Source organism: Rattus norvegicus, chromosome 1 (genome assembly GCF_036323735.1).
Source record: "Rattus norvegicus strain BN/NHsdMcwi chromosome 1, GRCr8, whole genome shotgun sequence".
NCBI lineage: Eukaryota > Metazoa > Chordata > Mammalia > Rodentia > Muridae > Rattus > Rattus norvegicus.
Genome location: NC_086019.1, coordinates 15,687,290 through 15,710,211, shown reverse-complemented (window position 1 = coordinate 15,710,211; position 22,922 = coordinate 15,687,290). Strand labels below are relative to the sequence as shown.

The 22,922-nt window shown below is 42.0% G+C and overlaps 1 pseudogene; it reads left to right on the top strand.

Moving 5' to 3' along the window:
* The first annotated feature begins 21,840 nt into the window (after positions 1–21,840).
* Positions 21,841–22,602, top strand: LOC108349726 (40S ribosomal protein S6 pseudogene; annotated as a pseudogene).
* The last annotated feature ends 320 nt before the right edge of the window (positions 22,603–22,922 follow it).

Here is a 22,922-nt window from a genome sequence, read left to right as displayed (position 1 = left end):
TCTTCTTACCCCGTGATATTTGAGTCCATCCCTCCCACTTCCTCCAAGTCTTCTATGAGAGACTCGGTGTGTTTCACTTGAGAACACTAGTTTTGGGGTTCAGGTGGATCTACTTCTTCTGCGTATACCCCACTAATTACCCCCCTTACCTTCCACTCATATTTAAATTGTGAGAAGACTGCCTACTTTTTTCTGTTGTGTGTCAGCAGCACTGTGAGCACAGCGGAATGGAGTAGGCTCCCCTCAAATGGTCCAAGAATAACCTAGGAAGGGAATAAACCCATCCAACAGTACAAAACAAGGCATCAGTCGTGAACTAGTATGCTTCTTCAGTTCACTAAGTGTTAGTACTGAGAGTCTAGCATTTAGGACACCATGAACATGAGTAGTTGTTATTCCGGGCATTCAGTTGCCTGGTAGTGAGCAAGGAAGGGTGCAATGCAGCTTTCTAGAGATGCAGAGTGAACTAATGGGGAAATTTCTCTGTCTCTTTCAGTCTCTGTCTCTCTCTGTCTGTCTTTGTCTCTCTCTGTCTCTTTCTATCTCTCTGTCTCTGTCTCTATCTCTCTGTCTCTATCTCTCTGTCTCTGTCTCTATCTCTATCTCTCTGTCTCTGTCTGTCTCTGTCTCTCTCTAGCTCTCTCTCTGTCTCTCTCTGTCTCTCTCTGTCTCTCTCTGTCTCTTTCTATCTCTCTGTCTCTGTCTCTATCTCTCTGTCTCTCTGTCTCTCTCTGTCTCTGTCTCTATCTCTCTGTCTCTCTGTCTCTGTCTGTCTCTGTCTCTCTCTGTCTCTCTCTGTCTCTGTCTCTGTCTCTCTCTCTGTCTCTGTCTCTCTGTCTCACACACACACACACACACACACACACACACACACACACCATTTTTTAAAAGGAATTGCTCCACCATGCAAGTCAAAATCTGCAGGACCACGATAGGGGGATAACTTAGTCAGCAAACTGTGTGTGTGCAACAGCATGAGGATCTGAGTTCGATCCCCAGAACCCACATAACAAAACAAGGCAGGGAAGCAGAGGATTTGCTAAGCTGTACTGTGGAAGAGTATCCAGGTAGGTGCCCTGGGGCTCACTGTCAGCTAGCCTAACCTAGTTAGTGTGCTTGAGGGAGTCTGAGCAACAGTAGTGAAATTAACCTCTGGCCTCCTCATGTATAAGCGTTTGCAGACCCATAAACAAGCACACCCATGAACAGAGAGACAGAGAGATATATACACCAAACTATTTTTAAGAATTTAAAATTCTGTAGAACAAACTAGCAGACTAGACGCCCACGCAGAAGAATTGGCATTGCCGCTCTCCTGGGTGTGAAGAAAGTCAGGGTTTTCTCTCTAGGCTTTAAGGACTCAGGTGTATTTTGGATGTGGATCTGTTTCATTCAGTTTACTGATTTAAATGTTAGTCATATTTAAAAAGACATAGTCATAGAAAAACCCAGACTGCCCTGGCCTAACCTCTGAGCAGCACAGCCTACAGAAGGTTATGCATGACCACGATCACACAGACCTGTAGGCAGATGGTGACGGCTGAATGTCATCGTCATTCAGATGACAGATGAGTGAATATCTATGTACGTTGTCTGTCTTCAGGGTGAGCTGGGACTATCACGAGAAGATCCTCCGTAAGCTTTGACCATCCAGCTCACATCTGTTAATGGCTCTCTGCAGATGCCGGGAACTCAAGTGGGCATACCCACAGGGATGTTGATCTCACATGGACCTGAGAGTATTGGTATCACGTTTGAAAACTGAAAAACAAAACAAAAGATCTGACCAACTTGTATGAGGCGGTTCCACAGCTAATGAGTAACAGAAGTCAAATTCTAGTACAGGCCATTTTGCTGCAACCATTTTTATGTCCTTTTCACTACACTGTGGTATCTTTTTAAAATATGTTTAGCTTGAAGTTTTAGTTTGAAAAAATTAAAAAGCATTCACTTAACTGCTAATTCTATGATATCCTTCAACACTCTCTTCACTCAGTTCTGGTGCTGTGGTAAAACGCCATGACCAAAGCAATTTAGAGAAGGGAGAGTTTATTATGGGTCAACGGTTCTAGACGTTTATCATCACCAATGCAGGGAGCATGGCAGCAGGCACACACAGCATGGAGAAGTAGGGAGATCAAATCTACATCTACACACAGGAAGCAAGAGAGCTAACTTGAAATCATAGAAGTCTTTTGAAACCTCAAAGTGACATACTTCCAAATAGCTCTCGACTGGGGACCAAGTATCCAAATAGGTTACTTGCATGGGAGACATCTCATCTAAACCACCAAAGATACTATAGGTTAACTTTCTGCTGCTTCTACCTCCTAGATACTTACTATAGACAATGGTACCTAATGTCATGAATGTGATGGTTGGCTATGGCTTGTCTCCTTAGTGCATGTGCTGGAATTTTGGTCACTCACACAGCGGTATCCCAAGTGTTTAGAATTTTTAGTGAGGTCTGATGGGAAGTGATTGGGTCATGAGTGCCCTTATTCCTGTGGATTACTGGGTTACTGTTGGTGTCATGACATGGGTTAAGCCTCTCCCTCTCTCTCCTGTCCTTTGCTATGACACAGCTAGGGAATGGACCTCATTAATCACCAATGTCATACTATTTGGACTTTCCAGCCTCCTGAATCGTCATCCAAATAAACTTTTCTTTGTAAAGTAGCCTGCCAGTGGTACTTTGTTGAAACAGCACAAAATAGACTAAGGCAGTTAGATTTTTCTCATTAAGAATTCCCTTCTACCACACACACACACACACACACACACACACACACACACACACACACACCAAGTTAAGAGTGACCCATTTCCTATTAGCTCTGCAGCTTGGGAGAACCATGATGCCAAGTTGATACCTTGAAGAGGAAGATCCTCATATGTCATTATTATGACTGAATTTGTCAATAAAATTAAAAGGCCTCTTACATCCCAGGCCAGACATAGAACACACAGACACAAGTCTTTCTTGACAAACAGGGCAGGATTGTTGGCACTCTAGAGATCTGCTAACTGTCTCTGCTCACCATATACATAGCATTCTCTATACAGAATATTCTTCTTCAACACACTCAATTTAAATAGGTCACATGGGAAATGTGCAAGTAAAAGCTGTATCGTATGTGGAGTGCCAGCTTTACCAAAAGCTGCATGATACGACTGTGGGAATTCAGTAACTGTTTACTGACAGCTTGCCTACGGTTGCCACTTTACAGGATGCAAAATGAATAAAATGAATAGCAAATGATGTGTGTCATTGGCTGCCTCAAGGACACAGGGAAGAGGAAAGAGGTAGTATTTATGACACAGTTATTACACTGTCATTAATTTTATCTTGTTCTCATAGCTAAGTTCTCATAACTAAGTTCTCATAACTTAGCTCTCATACACCCCTCCAGGCAGAGAGTCTTCCCTAAAACAGGGAGGAAAGCCTATCTCAGCAGAAACTCAGTTTACATTGCCCAAGGTTACATGACTGACAAACACTAGGAAGTCAACCGAGATTTCTTTCTAAATATAAATCCCCACCCGAAGTTTTATAGTAGATCTCACTAAAACCACTCTAGGTCATGTTAGAATACAGCTCTGAGAATGGATCCGGTAAGGTGGGAGAAGTCTCTGCTGTTACCTTGAGACAGACTGTAAGAGGAACAGTTGATATTTTCCAGGTACAGAAGCAGAGAGTTTTCAACAAAAAGGGCAGAATAGAGCAGAATCCAGAAGGGAAGGCATGAGGGACGCAGAGGAGAAACTGAACCAGCTTTCAAAGACTGTGAACATTAGCTTGATATCCTGGAGGTTGCAGTCAGTGTGAATCATTTAAAACTCTGATAGACATCTGTAGAAATTAGGTGAGAGACCTTGGCAAGCGTCTTGAGGGAAGCTAGAAGAGACAGAGTGGGAAGATGACTGACCAGTCAGTTCAGAATGGCACAGGAACAAAGAAATAAAATCCAGGCAAAGGATGAGGGAGGCTGGTAAAACTTATGGGCTAGAGGTCTGAGGAAACGTGAGAAGAAAGTTGGAACAAGAGGGCACTATGTCTTAAATATGGTTTGCTCCCCATGAATTCATGTTCAAGTCCCACTGTAAGTCATTAAAAGGATAGAGATGTAATCCAGCTCCAATGTTTGCAGATGGGTGGGAGGTGTTAATATTAGGTAAGATCCAGGTAGGGTCCTTGAGTATAGCCAGCTCCCCATTACTGTGACAAAATTCTGGAGATAATCAATTTAATAGAAGAAAGAGTTATGTTCCGATGTATGATGTGGGTGGCCAGGGCCTGGGATGGCTCAGACAGAGTAAAAACAGACTGGAAGTGATGGGAAGACCATATGTCTGGAAGCCACCAGAGAAGCTGGTAGTGACTTACACAGGAAAAAATTTAGGGCTCTATATGGCTAAATCACTTAAGAAAGTCAGGAAAAAAAATCCCCCAAATTAGAGGCAACCAAGATATGAAGCAGAAAAGTCTGAAGCTAATGTTCAGTGAGGGAAAACCAAGTTGTTGCAAAATGCATAATGAGGTATCTAGTGAAGAAATATTTCCATCAAAAAAGCAAAAAAACATAAGCCAAAACAAAACTTCAAGGTATTTTATTCCTAATAATATAAAATGTAGAGAAAAATAAAGTATCATGTATCCATGTAAAAAACATGTAGCCCACCCTAACTAATTCCTTCAGGTAATGTTGAAATGTCTCTTGCTGTCATCCCTATTCTAGGACTCACCTAATCTAAAACAGCAAAGAAGGAACGAGAAGCTCTACAAATACCTTATGTCTTTACTTAATTAATCACTTGCTGTCATGGGAACAGACGTGTTCAAAGATATGGGAATGAATTCAAAGATACCATGCTTCTCTGTATGGGTCATAGTATCATGCTAAATGGGTATAGTGGCCATCCACATAATACGCAAACACACACAAGTTGGACGAATAACCGATAATCAATATGAGGTATCAGGGAAAGTCTGTCCAGCATGGGATCATGGGTCACATTCCAGCCCTATGAGATGGCGTCAGGTTGGACAACTAGGTCATCAACTGCACTCTGATTCTTGCTTCTATTAACTCCCAGGTTTTGCAAGCCTGGAACTTCCACCTACCCAGGGAAGATTGCTAGAGCTTATCTGGTGTTTATTAATGCAGAACTCACTGTAGTCATACTTTGTCTGATTCAAGAGTCCCATTACCCAGGGGAAAAAAAAAACGCGGAGCCCTGGAACATTCACCACATGCAATCAGAGGTCTTCTATTGTTAGCATTCTGCTTAAAAGGGAATTGCAGAGTGTGTTATTTAATGGTCGTGTGGGAAGGTAGCAGCAACAACAAAAAATGAGTGGAGTAAGTCAGCCACAAAATACCACTAGGGAAAAGATCTCCAGCTGTCAGTTGACTGGAAGCATTTGCTTCGTGATCACTTTAGAACAACACTTGGAAACCACCTCGGAGTCCTGGAAATCCAGTTGGCTCATCTTGGCATATGGTGTTTAGGGCTCTGGGGTGGGTATAAAGACAGCTACTCATGGAAAGTGGCAGTGCTACCAAATCGCTCTTACATTATCTCTCTACTGGATTTTGTTTCCATCATTCCATCCGAGTCCGAAATTGTTGTGTTCAAGGTACTGTGGTAGTTCTGCAATGCATGAACGCAAACAGAGATCGCATTAAGTCTGAGGGGTATGTTCTTTGTTTTCCAGTTTTTGGTGTGGGCATCAGGTCCCTTGGAAAAAGGAGCTGACCACACAGATGCAGGTTTAAAAAACAATGGGATTCATGCTTCTTCAATCCATGCCCCATGGATGGTCTCTGGAGTCTGTTGTTCACTCTGGGGTGCAGCATTCACCCTTGTGGAAGGCCTTGTGAAATTCTCCCAGCTCCTGTTTGAGACGACGCAAATCTACAGATGCTTATGCAACAACTGCAGCAATAATGACAGGCCTTAAATAATGCGCATATGGTTTATCTCGTCCGCGAGAAGTCTTATAACACGGAGTAGTTCAACTTTCAAAGAAATAAACCAAGGCTTGGGCCTAGGATCCCCACATCACAGCTAATAATGGGAAGTGTCTACATCTGAACCCAACTGTCCTGTTTACCCTACTGTCATTGTGATAGAAGCTATGACCAAGAGCAATTGGGAGACGGAAGGATTTATTTAGCTTACACATCCATGTCACATCCCATCCCCGAGGGAAGTCAAAGCTTGAACTCAAGACAGGAATATGAGACAGAAATTGAAACAGAGACCATGAAGGAGTATTGCTTACTGACTTGTCTAGTTTGCTTTCCCGTATAAACATATCCAAGACCTTTCGCTCAGAGATAGAACTGCCCTCAGTGAGCTGGGCCCTCACCAGTTAAGAAAATGCCCCAGGGGCTTACTTACAGGCCAATATAATAGGGGCATTTTCTCAGTTGAAGTTTCCTCTTCTCAGATGACTTCAGCTTGTGTTGCGTTTATATATAAAGTAAAATTAACCAGTATACAAAGTATTGCAACATTGAAGCTGTTGGTTGAGAGCTGTTGGGCCAACCGCATGTGAGAATTTGCCTATAATACAAATTCTCAGGGCTCAGCCCGGACCGACTACTGTGTCTAGGATAGAGCATGTAACTCTGCCCAATACTGTGTCCATTTCATCTCCTCTACGTCCTTGCTGCCTTGAGTGCAAAGAGCACACAAGGAACTGGTCTAACAGACTGTTCTGTAAATGATGTGAAATGCCTCTTTTAAGTTCTTAAGGCTGTGTTTGAGATTGTTGGTATTGAGGGGGAAACAGGACTTAGTTCGAAGGAAGTGAGGTCAGTATTAAGTAAGTGAAGTCAGTATTAAGGAAGTGAGGTCAGTATGGAGGAAGAGAGGTAAGTATGAAGGAAGTGAGGTCAGTATGGAGGAAGTGAGGTAAGTATGAAGGAAGTGAGGTCAGACTGTTGGACTTCATTTCTCTTGGACAGCAATGTAAGGCAATTGAAAGCAATCCCTCAAAGAACTCGGGTGAAAGTCACACAAAGCAGAGATTGTATTTCTCCACTTGTGATAAACTTTACATTATCTCCAAGGTATCATGTTTGTGAAATACACTACCATCGCAACTACGAATAGCTCTGTGGAATCTTGTTGTTGTTGTTGTTGGCATGATTATTGTCAATAATCATTGTTAAATAAGAAAGATATTTTCCCAAGGAACCGTTTGTTACAAATGAACAATGTCATCAAAATATTAAATCTTAACCCTTCGGTGCCCAGTGAAGACAGCAGAACAGAAAAAATGTAGAGAAAATTTTGGGAAAGTTGGAACCAATACAACTATTACTGAGTTAGTTTCCACCAAAATCCATAGGTTAAAAACATTCTTCATCAAAAAAAGGAAAACAAAAAACAAAAAACAAAAACAAAACATTCTTTACCATGTTGAAAGCATTGTTTGGATTGATTTAAAGACAGCTTCAGTTTCTTTTATAGTAATAGCAGCAGCAGCAGCAGCAGTAGTAGTAGTAGGTTTTAAAATAATTTTTTTTCTTTTTCTTTTTTTTTTCGGAGCTGGGGACCGAACCCAGAGCCTTGTGCTTCCTAGGCAAGCGCTCTACCACTGAGCTAAATCCCCAGCCCCGGTTTTAAAATAATTTATGTTCCATTCTCACATTTTAAGAAAATTTAAAAGTCAGTAGCTGACAATTCAGTTACCAAGAAACTACCAACTTAATATATCTGAAAAACAGAGCTTAAACCAAACATGGTATCCTCCAGACTAATTGGGAGGCTGAAACAAGAGGATCCAGGGCCTGGGGTCAGCTTAGGCTGCATAGAGAGCGTTCTAGGCTGGATGATGTTGAAATACTACACCTCACAGTAACTGAACCCCATCTCCAAAGTTGTGCTGTGAGGTCACTAAGTGAAATCTTAAATGAAAATCACTTCAAATGCAATAATTAATACAGCCAGGGAGTAAAAAGCATTAGAATTGTTTAATTGACTGATAGGTGCCCAGGATATAGTAGATCAGATTCCAGTGATACATTAATGAGTGTGGTATAACCATGCTTTAGATGTTACCCTTTTGCTAAAGTCAACCAAATCTTTTTCTGCTGTGGTATCTGTCTGTCTGTCTGTCTGTCTGTCTGTCTGTCTGTCTGTCTGAAATGAAGTCTTACTACAGCTGGCCTCAAACTCACACTCCTTCAGCCCCAGCTTTCCAAATGCTGGAGCTGCAGGGCTGTATCATTGCCGCTTGCTGCAGTGTACGTGGGATGGGTACTGAGAGCATGTTCATTCACCATATAGCCTAGGCTGGTCATTAGTAGGACTTCTTTCTGACTTATCACACATTAACAAATCTATGACGGTGTCAATTGTAAAACAGGACGCAGAACAACCTGTGTGTTTTAGAACTTATGCAATACACTGCACTTCCCTCACTGCTTAGAAATCAGAAAACAATATGTATATGTTTGTGGACATATATTTATGTGTACGCATGTGTATATGTGCATGCGTGTGTATGTGTGTATATGCTTATGTATGCACACGCAGATATATGTATGTGTGTATACAGCTGTGTGTGTTAAGGGCAACAACTGGCTCACAAGGACATTTGACAACAGGTGGGAGTCATGGGCCCTATACTTAGAGGAGAAGACATTTCCAGAGTTGCTTGTAAGGCAAATCAAAGTGAGTACAGCCAGTCAGTTAAGCATCCACTTGTCTGCTTCTCATTTGTTGACATTAGGTAGAAACTGTGGGGCTAGCGGTAAATGGCACCAATCCTCTGCAAAGGTGTGCGTGCTAGTAAGAGCCACACTGGTGAATAAATACAGATTGATGTTTTATATAGATCACAAAACCCACAGGCAATAGGCAGTGTAAAGAAAATGATCCTCTGGGGTCGAGAGTGAGTAGCAAACATATGGTAGGAGTCTCATTCTGTCTATTCGAGACTGCTTTGTCCACAGAGCTGGGCATGTAGAGTTCCCCCCTCAGCTGTCAAAAGAGAGCATTTGAAGACATAATTTGCAAGTATCCTCTTCACTATGAGCTCATGCAAACAGAGCAAAATAGAAAACAATGGAAGCCTGGCCCGGATTGTGCTTTTGAGATTCACAGATTTGGTTAACGCTTGCCTTTTACACAAAATGAGATAGGACACTCTGTTTCAATCTTCCTTATAGGACTGTTGGAGAGGATTGGAAAACAATGTACTGAAGCCCAAGGGGAAAGAAACCAATTTATCATGAACTTCAAAGACAAGTAAGATCACTCTGAGAGAGAAGAGAGAGCATTTTTTCTCAAAGTAAAGGTTTTGCCACAGATGGCCTTTGGTAACCAACAAAGCAGATATAAAGTCCATTCCATTCAACTCTCTATTCTCTCATTCAGCCGTCTCCTTTCGATCTCTAGTGCATGCTGGTGATGCAATAAAGCTTTTATTATGCAGAGGGACTATAACCGACCTTGACGTTTCCAAGTTGGCAGTTTTTTGTTTGTTTGTTTGCCTCCTGGCTTGTCATTGCCAAGATAAGGGCACTTTTCACATGGCACAGGTAGCTTGAGCCAGATTAGTACTGTCTCTTCATTGTTTTATCTGCCATTCATCAAATCGTCTTCTTCCTGCATCTGCTACCTATTACACACCCACAATTATAATCTGAGCATCACAGCAGATGGCAGCAGCTTACTCACAGGTTATCCACTGAAGCCACCATATGCTGGATGGTTTATGTTTGGACTTTCTGGAATTTCAGGGAGAAATTTAGCATGAATTCAATTTCCTGGTGATCCCAAATCCCAGACCAATTGCACAATTCCTTGAACAGTGACTACCGGTAGTGAGACACAAAGATGAGAACAGTGTCAATCAAGGAGACATCACCCCACATATACATCGTTGTATGGCCGTGGTGAGCTGTTATTATTATTTTTTTCTTTTCTTTTTTTCGGAGCTGGGGATCGAACCCAGGGCCTTGCACTTGCTAGGCAAGCGCTCTACCACTGAGCTAAATCCCCAACCCCGAGCTGTTATTATTTATCCATCCATTCATTCATTTATTTAGAGACAAGGTCTTAGGTAGCCAAGGCTGAACTCTAACTTACTGTGTAACTATGACCTTGAACTTCTGATCCTTCTGCCTTATTCCAGCAAAGATCACAGGTATGTATCACCATGCCTGGTATACATGGTGTTAGGTATCAAACCCAGAGCTTCCTGGATGCTTCCTCTACTCACCGAGCTACATGCTCAGCTCCATCCCAAGAACATAGCACAGTGCCTGTCCTCTGCCAAGTAAGGGGTTCAAGTCCCATACCAACTGAAAATGATTTGTATTCCTGATTGCAGTCTGTGTTATTCCAGATCTGACTCCATTTGTACCTTCTCTAGGCTTTTCTTTGAGGAGCAGAATCTCTCAGTCTCTTTCTCAGATATCCCAAGCCAGTTCATTCAGAGCTGGTCCATTTTCCTCAGGCATGCCATTGCTGTTCGTACATCCGGAGCATGATCTCCACCTAACAGCGTTTCCTTCCTCATTTAAAGTACCTCACTGGTTGTTCTTGCAATGCAAATGCATTGGAATGTGGTAATACTCCCAGTTAAAACTAACATAGATGCCAAAATGCAGATGCTCCCACTCCTTTTTAAAAGGGGAAAAAATATCCATAGGAGGGGATATGGAAGCAAAGTTTAGAGCAGCACCTGAAGGAATGGCCATTCAGAGCCTGCCCCACATGTGGCCCATATATATACAGCCACCAAAACTAGATAAGATTGATGAAGCTAAGAAGTGCATGGTGAAAGGGACCAGATATAGATCTCTCCTGAGAGACACATCCAGAGCATGTCCAATACAGAGGTCAATGCTAGCAGCAAATCACTAAACTGAGAACAGGACCCCCCTTGGGGGGAATTAGAGGAAGGATTGAAAGAGCTGAAGGGGCTTGCAACCCCATAAGAACAGCAATGCCAACCAACCAGAGCTTCCAGGGACTAAACCACTACCCAAAGACTATACATGGACTGACCCAGGGCTCCAACTGCATATGTAGCAGTGAATAGCCTTGTTGGGGCACCAGTGAAAGGGGACTCCTTTGGTCCTGCCAAGGTTGGACCCCCAGTGCAGGGGAATGTGAGGGGGTGGTGGTAAGGAGGACTGGATGGAGAGAACAATCGTATGGGGAAGGGGGAGGGAATGGAGGCTTATGGACAGGAAACCAGGAAAGAGAATAACATTTGAAATGTAAGTAAAGAAATATATCTAATTAAAAAAACTAACATAGATACCCATAAGTTTCTATTTGTTTACTTGCTTAAACTTGTTCTGTTTTCCACGTAGTTCAGACCAGCCTCAGTTACAGAAAAAAACTTCTGCCTCGACCTCCCAAGTGTGCGAATTACACTGGTACGACGCTACACATTAATTAAAACAAAGGTTTTTATGAGGCCAGGAAACTTGAAAGATAGGCATTAACTGTGATATGCTATTCAGGAATAAGTCTAGAACCAACCAGGTGACCTTATTAGGTGACCTTATCCCCACCAAGAGAGGTACCTACAGATAAAAGGAGTCTTGCTAGAGTGTACATGTACTTTACCATGTCAAGCCTAGGCTGTATTAGGAAACTTTTGACAAGTTTTCAGAAAATTCTGATAAATTGAAGGATAAAGTCAGGATGTGGTATTAGTCTTGGCTTTTGCTGTAGGGGAGGAAAAAAAACTGGAATAATCGACAAGGCTAGACAGGGGCCAGATGAGTTAATTTTCACTTCAGTCACCAAATATATAGATTAGGAAGAAGTCCATCCCAGGGAAAGACCTAGAAGGAACCACAATTATGAGATCCGTGAGAAACAAATGGAATATTTCTTTACTTGAAGAGCCAAGGGCAATCTAAGTGTGTTCTTTGGTTTGATGAAACTCTTCCTCTGGTTTCTTTTAATCTACTTTTATGAAGTTGTTGATTTTGTGAAGTTGTGCCATTTTGTCTAGTAGTCTTGTGTTTACTTTGGGTCTATGATTTGATATTCTTGATTTTTTATGCATAATTTTATATGAGTATCCTTAAGAATGAGATGTAAAGAATTTTTCCTATTTTGGGTTTTGCCCTTCTTCCTTTTTAGATTTTTGATTCTAAGAAAACAGCCATTAGACATTGTTATCTCAAACCATTCCTCGTTGAAGTACAGACATATGAGAGTTGACTGTGTGGGCTGGGTCTGAAGCAGTGGTTTTCAACCTTCTTAATGCTGCGACCCTTTAATACAGTTTCTCGTGTTGTTGTGACCACCCCTCCATAATGTTATTTTTATTGTTACTTCATAACTGTAATTCAGCCAGTCTTATGAATTATAATGTAAATCTCCATATTTTCCTAATGGTCTTAGGTGACCTCAAAGAAAGGGCCATTCAACCCCCAAAGAGGTCATGACCTACAAACTGAGATACATTGGTCTAAGGAAAACTGAATATAAAAGAACATTCTAGAAATTTAGCAGCAGCATCAGTAGCAGCACTTACATAGATGTACGCCAGCCAGGAGTAGTGGTTTATGCCTGTGATTATAGATATCATTAGGCTAGGGTGAGAGAACTACTATAAGTTCAATGCCAGCCTTGTCTACATGCAGAGTTCTGGGCACCCCAGGATTACATAATGAGATATTGTTTCTAAACGTAGAAACATCCTGACCTACCAACCAAACGCAATGCCAGCAGGGCTCATCGAAATAATGAACAAGCTATTTTAACTGGGTTTCTGTTCCGCTTTATCTTTTCTTTTTCAGCACTAAGGATTGAACCAATGTTCTTGCATACACCAGGGCAATGCTCCAATGCCAACAGTAGAGTCCTACGACTCGGATAACTCACTTACCTCTGACTAGAGTGGCTGTAGAGACAAGGTTTGGACGGGTGCACACTCATTGTCCGTTCAGCAATGTGAGGGGTCATTATTAAAGAGGGAACTGTCCCTGGTGCTTTCAAGGGAAAACACATGATCAGAGAGACTCTGACCTGTTCTAGCAGGTAGGACAACTGAGACACAACAGAAGGGGCCAGAAGTTTCCTGCTGAACTCTTAAAATTGGCCCCTAAGGAGATTTGAACGATTATAACAGTAAAACGGGGAAAACAGTCTTGGCTAAACATAGTTTCATTGATCTAACAGGAAGGTATGAATGAAGAGTAGAGTAATTAGCAATAGCAAAAAAAAGCTCAGATTGCCAGTTCCCCTATCTCTTCTAAATCCCAGCCCTTCCCAACACAGTAAAATTATGCAATGTATTTTAATGTATGCTCAGTTCTTACAAAGCAGAGAGGGGGTTCATATTCTCTAATTTCTATAGAGAAATAGAGGGCTCCGTTTCTGAATAGTAGGAAGAAGCAGAGTGGCTACACATATTTAACCAAAAAGGAACTTGTGCCAAACGCTGCCTAGCCTTTCTTGACTTCTACAGCATTGTAGGGGTCATTAATCACTATTATCTAACCTTCATTTTTGGTCCATGCTTGCTTAACATACTTATGAGATTTGCACTTTTTAGATCCTTCAGGTTTTGCTCTAGTGTTTGCCTATGGTTTTCAATCCACTTTAACATAGAGAAAACTTTCCTCACTGAAAACAGCTCACGTCAGCTGTAAAGCAGTGCGGTCTTTTCTTAAGATTAAGAAGGGAGAGCCCTTTAAATGGGGACTAAAACAAGAGGGACATTCAAGGAGACAAAAGACATAAACCTTCACAGCCCTAATCCGTAGATGTTGCTATCTACCCAGTTTCTCTCCTCCTCTGCTAACAATAGATAGACTGTGCCTAACCCTCAGACCCTCACCTTACACAAGAAACCACCAGGGACAGGGCAACACTAAGATGTCTCCAGAAACAAAGTAACTGGCTATGGTTCTGAAACTTACATGGAAAAATTCCCTTAAACATATCAGGAAAGCCGCCTGCCATCCTACTGGTTAACATCTCAGACCCCTCCACATCTCCAGTCAAACGCCCGCTCTTTCCTGTCAGTGTGCAACTGAGTTTCCTGAAAGCAATACTCGTCTTAATTAAAAAAAATCCGTGAAAACAGAGCATAAACAAATGAGCAGTCATTAGTTTTAAGAGCCTTAAGAGTGGACCACCATAATCCCACAAGACCTATATTCTAGAAAGTTCCAAAGCTCTGTAAAAAGAAGGATCTCATTTGTGGTCATTTGCTAATCCTTTTTCCTTCTTTTAAAGCAAAATTTGCTAGCATCTGTTGTGTTTCCATAAATTTAAAAGTTGAGTTAGACCATAATAATGTCTTGTGCGTAGTTTATGTGCTTTGTTAAGCGGGGGTATTGAATTTTTATTGTGAACTTCTTGGAAGATGATGCAAAGCTAGCAATTCCTTTAGTGGCTGAAGGTCAACTGATTGGGACTGCGGAGGACACAGAAGATAGGGAAGTTAGGTTCCCACTTATTTATGACACATCCACAACTCATCTGTCTTCTCTAGCTGGAAGAGTAGCCCAGAATGGCCTCAGACGCACCCAGCAGAGGAGGGTGATGTCAAATTCCTGATCCTCCAGCCTCCACTTCACAAGTACTGGGATTACAAGGATGCTATAAGACATCCAGCCTGAGCTTACAGAAGTAAAAAAAAAAACCACTCAACATAATTGTGTGCTTTCCCAAACTACTCACAGGTGGGGAGTCGAGGCACACACTGAGGAGCTTTTCTGCCTTGCTATCGTCCTCACCCAACCCATGGATCACTATGTTGGGTCATAAATGTTTTATGATAAATGTAGAATATCAGTGCTGAAGGTTCTTATTCAGTATTATTCATTTGCCCATATTTTGCTAAGCTCTGAAAGCAGCAGCCTCCTACATGTGGATGGTTTCTTCATTTTGTACTTTTGTACACTGTATTACTAACTCTGATATTACCCTTATTTGAAAAACAAGACCCACATTTGACTCATGGTGATGTCTCTTCCTTGGATTCAGTCTCACATTGCCTCTGGCTGTGCCTCTGTTACCACAGTGAATTCCAACTGCTGTTCTTTGGCTCACAAAAGGGAGTCCTGACACCATTAATACTTTCCTGCTTCAAAAGAAACAAATGCTTCTGTGAATTCCCCTGGATAGCTGTAAACTCAGCTATTCACCCATTTGTCCTATGAAGAACTCTCTCTAAAGTCCAGAGACTAAATACAAGGAAAATATGAGGGGACAGTACTACTATCACTAGACCCAAAAAACCCATGTTAGTGAGGAAAAGGCTTGTGAGCAATGTGTTGTGGACACAAACAGAAGTCATAAGGAAATACTCTGGAGAAAAGGGAGTAAGGGCTGGTGCCGGGACATAAAGAGAATGCAAGTCTAAATGTGCAAGTCAGGTAAGTTAAGACACTAGGTGATGGAAGTCTTCTGACAATAGTATTAAATGGGATAGATACAGTCTTGGGAGAACCATGTCTTAGGTTGGGTTTTACTGCTGTGAATAGACACCATGACCAAGGCAACTCTCATCAGGACAACATGGCAGCTCCAGGCAGGTGTAGTACAGGAGGAGGTGAGAGGTACATCTTCATCTGAAGGCTGCTAGCAGATAAATGGTATCCAGGCAGCTAGGAGGAAGGTCTTCAAGCCCACATCCACAATGACACACCTAGTCCAACAGAGCTACACCTAGTCCAACAGGGCCACAACTTTTAATAATGCTACTCCTTGGGCTGAGCATATACAAATCATCACATGCCACTCCCTGGCTCCCTTACACTTGTTTAAGGACATGGGTCTTTGGGGGTCGTACCTACACATAGCGTAATAAAAAATACATCTTACCTAACTTCCAAAGCCCCCATAAGTCTATAGCAGTCTCAAAAATGTTAAAAGTCCAAAGTTCAAAATCTCTTCTGAGATTCATTTGGTCACTTAACTGTGATCCAAAAAAAAAAAAAAAAAAAAGACAGGAAACCAACTGGGCTAACTCCAAACTCTGCATCTCCATGTCTGATATTAAAACAATCTCCTTTCTCATCTCTGTTGATGGAAGAACATACTTCTTTCTGCTGGGCTGGTTCTATCCCTGTAAGTAGCTTTCCTCGGGAGATAGACCACAGCTCTGGCATATCAACCATCTTGGGGTCTCCAAGACAGATTCAATGATACAGTTTCTTGTTTCAATGTCTGGGTTTTACCCATGATCTTCTGGGCTCCTCTGAAAGGCTGGCATCACTTCTCCAGCTCTGCCCTCTGAGGTACTCTAAGCTCAGGTTGTCCCACTCCATTGCTGCTGCAGTTTATCATCCAGGGTACTGGCATCTCCAATATGTCGGGGTCTTTCGCTGCAACTAGGCTTCACCAATAGCCCCTTACAGGCTCTTTTCTTGGTGCCAAGCCTCAAATCCTTTGCATGACTCATTCATGCCTTCAAAACCAGTACCAGCTGGGTGACTCTTAGATATTACCAAGTACAACTGCAGCATGAGGTACAACCTTGGCTCTTTATGGAACACAGCTTCTTTGTGCTCTCAGAAACACTTCCCAGAAGATCTCACCTCAGTGATGCTGGTCCCTTCTTAATCACCGGTAAGTTTTTAGGTCCAGCCAACTAGCATAATTGTCCCAGTAGTTCCTTCTATTCTGCACTCTAAAACTAGAGCCACGTAGTCAAAGTTGCCATGTTCTTCTGCTTGCTGGGGTTGGAACATGCCCCCCTTATTCTATTGCCAGCTTTCTATTTTCTGAATCCCTCTCGGCCTAAGCTTGGCTTTCATAGAACTTGCTATGTAGTTGATCTTGAACTCTGAGATAAGCATGGCTCCATCTCTTGCAATGCTTGGATTAAAGGTATGATCCATCAATCCTGAATTTAAGTTTTTTTTTCACCCAGAACTTGCTCTATTCTAGGCTGTCCTTGAACTCCTGGGATTAAAGACTTGTACTACCATGCCTGGATCTAAATTTAACTGGGTGGAATCTTGCCCCAAAGTCATCACTCCCTTAATTCAATTTAATATCCTTGAACACAGGATTCAGTTCCACTTCACTTTCTGGTGTCTCTTTAATACTCAAACCACATACTTTGGTTTTTCCTTTCTTAGCTTGCTACACTTGTTTAAAATGCTCTTCATAAGACTTAACCAGAGAACAAAGTCCATGATGGATGTTTGTAAGACTTCCTTTATCAATGCAATTAATATAAATCTCTTTATTTTAGTCTCAGGTAGACTTTTCAGACAAGTGCAAAAGTCAGCCACATTTTTCACCAAATACCACAAAAAAATAGTCTCTAGACTACATACTGAAATTTATCTCCACTGAAACCTCTTGTGCCGGGTCAGCACAGTTTACATCACTCACAGCAACAAAGTCTTCCATATTCCCTCTAGGATAGCTCATTAAGCCCCACTTAAAGGATTCCAATGCTTTCCAAATCTGAAGTCCCCACATCCACATTCTTCCAAACAAAAACATGGTCAGGCCTATCACAGCAATACCTCATTCCTGGTATCAAATTCTGTTTTAATTAGGGTTTTACTGCTGTGAACAGACATCATGACCAAGGCAACTCTTATAAGGACAACATTTAATTAGGGCTGGCTTACAGGTTCAGAGGTTCAGTCATTATCATCAAGGTAGAACATGGGAGCAGGCATGACACAAGAGAAGCAGAATACTGGTGTCCAGGCAGCTAGGATGAGGGTCTTAAAGCCCATACCCACAGTGACACACCTACTCCAACAGGGCCACACCTACTCCAACAGGGCCACACCTTTCAATAGTGTCACTCCCTGGGCTGAGCATATACAAACCATCACAAGTCATTTCCAGATTACCAAACAAAACAGGAGAGTGGGTTCTGAGACCCTAAGATTAGTTAGGACGGAGCTTGAGAGAGTGGGCCAGAGTATTCCTATTGGAAGACCTGGCTGGACATCTGCAAACCTCTAGCAAACAGATCTTAAGAGACAACTCTGAGCCAGGCAATGGTGGCACACACTTTAATGCCATCTGTTGTGAGACAAAGGCAGACACATCTCTGAGTTACAGGCTAGCCTAGTCTACAGAGTGATTTCCAGGACAGCCAGGTTCACACAGAGAAACCCTAGGCACCTAGGATAAACATTTAAGGACCATCAAATCAATGGCCCATTCTCCACCATACCACCTCCAATGAGACTAAGTTCAACCGTAGACTTGCCCTTTTCCCCAGCATTTTACGAAGACGTTTTCTTAAGCTCCAGGGAGGTACCAACAAGTTGCTAATGTATAGAAAAGAAGCACAGAACTGTGAGGCATGAACTCAAATTCCAGAGCACCTGGAAATGAAAAACTCATATTAAAATTTTACAACGGGAAGATGGTGATCACAGGATACAAAATTTCAGTGAGATAGAATAAGTTCTCTAGATCTGATGAATGGCATTATGGCCTCAGCTAATAACAGCATATCATATTCTGGAATATCACCAATAACAGATTTGTTATCAATTTGCACAAAAATTAAAAGTGTATGAGGAGAATACACCAATTATATTTAGACAACGGCACACAATGCTTACACATTTCTAAATATGTTGAACTCAATAGAACTCAATACAGGTGTGTACATTTGATCAATTATAGGTAAACTAATAAGTATGGTGGTTGAGTCCCAAAGACAATTGTAATATAAGCACCCCTGCCCAGTCTCAAATTATAAACAGGATATTTCTGGTTTATTTTCCAGCTAATGCTTCTTTTCAAAAGTACCTTTCACACCTCTCTGGTTGAAAATGCAATTCTTGGCACCTAACTTCTCTGTTCATTGAAAATAGATTCAAAATACAGGCTCATAGGAACAAGTATCCTATGTGGGTATTTTCCAAAGTCTCCTTTGGCTTAAAGCTTACTTGTAACACCCGAGACCTGCTAGGGGCTGCCAGCCCACATGTCTAAGCCCTATTTTAAGATTAGTACATATCCATTACAATCAATGCCCCCTGGCTGCCTCTTCCGGGTGAGACTTTCATTTGTGTAAACAGAGCAATAACCACAAAATATTCAGCAAATTAATCATAGGGTTCAACAACTGCATAATCCAGAGAGAATGCAAGGACAGTATTTTCATAATGCATCTGATTTCTAGTATCTGTCTAGTATGCTATGACACCATTGGCTTCCTTTCCAAAAGCAAGGATAAGAAACTTGTGCTTGCGTTTTCCCTCTCATTAAATACTCTTTCCCTTGTCAACTTTACTCACATTTAAAAAGTTTTTTGAAAAAGAGGCACAAAATAATGGTACTCTTCCGGGGCTTAGCTCAGTGATAGGGTGGTTGGCCAGTATGTTTAAGACCCAGATAGATAGATAGATAGATAGACAGACAGACAGACAGACAGACAGACAGACAGACAGACAGATAGAGATAGAGAGATAGATAGGCAGACAGACAGGCAGACGCGCACACACACACACACACACACACACACACACACACACACACACACACACCACAGAGGGGCAAATGTTTAAAGGTAGGACAGGCATTTCCTTTACATGATACCATTACTTCAAAAGTATCGCATAGCTACTTCTCAAAGGATAAGAAGAGAACTACATCTGTTCTAATTCTCGAGGCCTCAGGCTCCTGAATGCCAGAGGTGGATCGCTTCCCAGGCAAAGTTCACTCTTCCATTAAGACATAGCAAGTCAGGACAACTCAGAGTTTAACACAACTGAGGACATCCCTCTGAGACGTCCTTGTGCCAGGCTTCAAAGCAGAGGTCATCAGGCCAGTGAGCTTGGATGCAGCTCACTGAATTCAGGAGTTCAGTAAAAGCGTCCAAGGACCCAGAAACCCAGACCTTTCCCGCAGTGACTCATCTCCATCAGCAGTCAGCGTTGCTTAAATTCTGAGTGTCAATTACTTCACTGACAGCAATTTTGATTTAAAACCATTGGAGGGTGAAGCCAGCTAAAGAACACATTAGACCGTTTGCTATTTGTTCATGGCTTGCTCGAGGATATTTGGTTAATGATAAAAAATGAGAGAGATTATAAATTATATAATTTCCAGCTACAAGAAAAGCACTCTCATGTTCAAAGAAATGCCTAAACACTAAAGAAATTTTTAGACTACTTTGATAGTTACAGTTACGTCTCTTTATTTTATTAATAACTATTAATGTCGCTATCTAAGTAAAAATGAGTAACTAATTCAAGCAGTAGTTGAAAACAGCTAACTTTGAGGGATATTTCTGGAAATCTTGCAAAATCTTTCTCCTGAAAGGTTGCAATTTTAATTCCTTTTAGTGGATGAGAAGCTGGGACATGGAGGAGTCAAGGACAGTGGCTCACGGGCAGATCACTTAGTAGCAGAGGTGGTATTCCAGCAGGAGATGCTCTGAATTCAAGCCCACGCTCTTGCTGGTACCCTAGGCTGTCTAGTGTAGATGACCAGGCTTGCTAAGACCATCACACTCAGCAGCATCAACAACAGCAAACATAAGAAGTGAATGGCACCTCAATGTTCCTGTAAGGCAATAAGGATAGGCTCGAGTTAGAAAGCATTTTCCCACTTGAAATGATGGCTGTGTGAGCATTCTAACACTGAGTCATTCATTTGTCACGGTCAGAAGGAGAAAAGGGTGGTTGGGAACGAATCCGGTCGTGTTGAAATTTCTGGTTATGTCCATTTCTACTCTCTGCCTTTCCCACCTGCTCTGTAGCCAGAGGTATGTCTTTAATTACACCAGACTAACCCTTCCTTGCTCTCTAGGGTTTGGGCTGCAAAGCTCCATGTACGCGCTGTCCTGAAAGTTGACAACGACTTCCTCAGAAGAAGATAATAGCCTCTCTTCTCTAGCCTATTCTTTCTCTCTATCCCCACCTATTCCTGTCTACCCCCACCTTTTCCTGTCTCCTCCTACTCTCAGGAACCCACAGACCTTGCACCAAGAGAAATTCTTGCACACATCAGGCTTATTTCTGAACTTATGTCATACAATAGGAATGAAAGGCCAGAAGCATGAACGAGGTTTGAGGCAAAACAAGGATGAATTATTGTGTTGGCCACTGCTTTTGCCAACCAGCACTAATTCCTCAGAATCTTCTGGGGAATCTTAGGAAATCCATGGCAGAAGAGTCTTTGGGCTAGAAATATCGTGTGAGCATCAACTAGCATCCATTCTTTATTCTTCAGTGGTGGTGTACCCCCCTAATTCCTAGGGTACATACCTGAATGCCAATTGAGATTGTAAAGGTAGCCAACATCTCTGTAGCAGGGAAGGCCAGGCTAGGTCTGGAGAAGTGGCAAGGAACAGGCCAATTTCAGAGGCTGGTAGGTTTGTTTCAAAGAGAAAGAACAGGGTTTTATACGTGGGATCCTGTCATTGTTAGTCTGGGGTACTTGTCAACCCGCTTGTTCCCTCCTATATTCTTACTTAAAGCAGTTCACTCTTTCCTCAGTTTCCCCGTTGGATTGGATATCTGTTCCCTGTTACAGTTATGCCTTCCATATCCTTTCTGCTGTTCCCTCTAGACTCTGCCTCATAACTCTCCACTCCAAACAATGACACACAAAGGATTCATACTTCCCTCATGTACTATGTAAATAGTATCTCTCTACAGATTCGTACCCTTTCTGGAATCTGGAGATTTCACAATATTTCAGGAAGAAGTCTATTATAGAAACGATTATCTAGAATGAAGCCATGTTGGAATATAGTTGGCTTTTAATGGGATTAAACTAGTGTCTATCAGAGAGAGAGAGAGGGGGGGGGGGAGAGAGAGAGAGAGAGAGAGAGAGAGAGAGAGAGAGAGAGAGAGAGAGAGACCATTCTATAAAGACAGGAGTAGGAATTTCCTTCCCTCCACTGGCTGTCAGAAACTCACAGAAGTGGATGAGGAACGTGAGCTTCGTACGTTCTATGAGAAGCACATGGCCACAGAAGTAGCTGATGATGCTCTTGGTGAAGAGTGGAAGGAAGGGTTATGTGGTCTGGATCAGCAGTGGGAATAACAAACAAGGTTTTCCCATGAAGCAAGGCATTTTGACCCATGGCAGAGTGCGTCTGCTGATGAGTAAGGGGCATTCTTGTTATAGACCAAGGAGAACTGGAGAAAGGAAGCGCAAGTCTGTTCACAGGTGCATCGTGGATGCCAACCTGAGTGTTCTCAACTTGGTTATTGTAAAAAGAGAGAGAGAGAGAGAGAGATATTCCGGGATGACAGATACTACTGTGCCTTGTTGGTTGGGACCTAAAAGAGATAGTAGAATCCGAAAGCTTTTTAATCTCTCCAAAGAAGACGATGTCCGCCAATATGTTGTCAGAAAGCCCTTAAAACAAAGAAGGTAAGAAGTCCAGGACCAAAACACCCAAGATTCAGCGTCTTGTTACTCCCCGTGTCCTGCAATACAAATGCCAATATATTGCTTTGAAGAAGCAACGCACTAAGAAAAACAAGGAGGAGGCTGCAGAATACATTGAACTTTTGGCCAAGAAAATGGAGGAAGCCAAAAAAAAAAAAAAAAAAGCACCAGGAACAGATTGCCAAGAGACGTAGGCTGTCCTCGCTGAGAGCTTCTACTTCTAAACCTGAGTCCAGTCAAAAAACAAGTCTTTTAGAGTAACAAATAATCAGACCTTGAATTTCAGAGAGAGAGAGAGAGAGGCAGAGACTGGAGTAACACATCTATGAGCCAAGGAAAGCCAGACATTAGCTATAGCCATTAAAAGCTATCAGATGTGTGGAATGAAATCTTGCTCTTAAATCTCAGAAATGACTAACCCTGTAACACCCACATTCCAGACTTTGGCTTCCTTAACAATGAGAGAATAAACTGTAGTTGTTTTAAAGTACTTTAGTTAAGATGGCGCTAGGAAACTAACTAGCTTCCTGTTTGGGCCTTTTTTCAAAGACCCACTGAGGTTTTGTGGAGACCTATGTTTT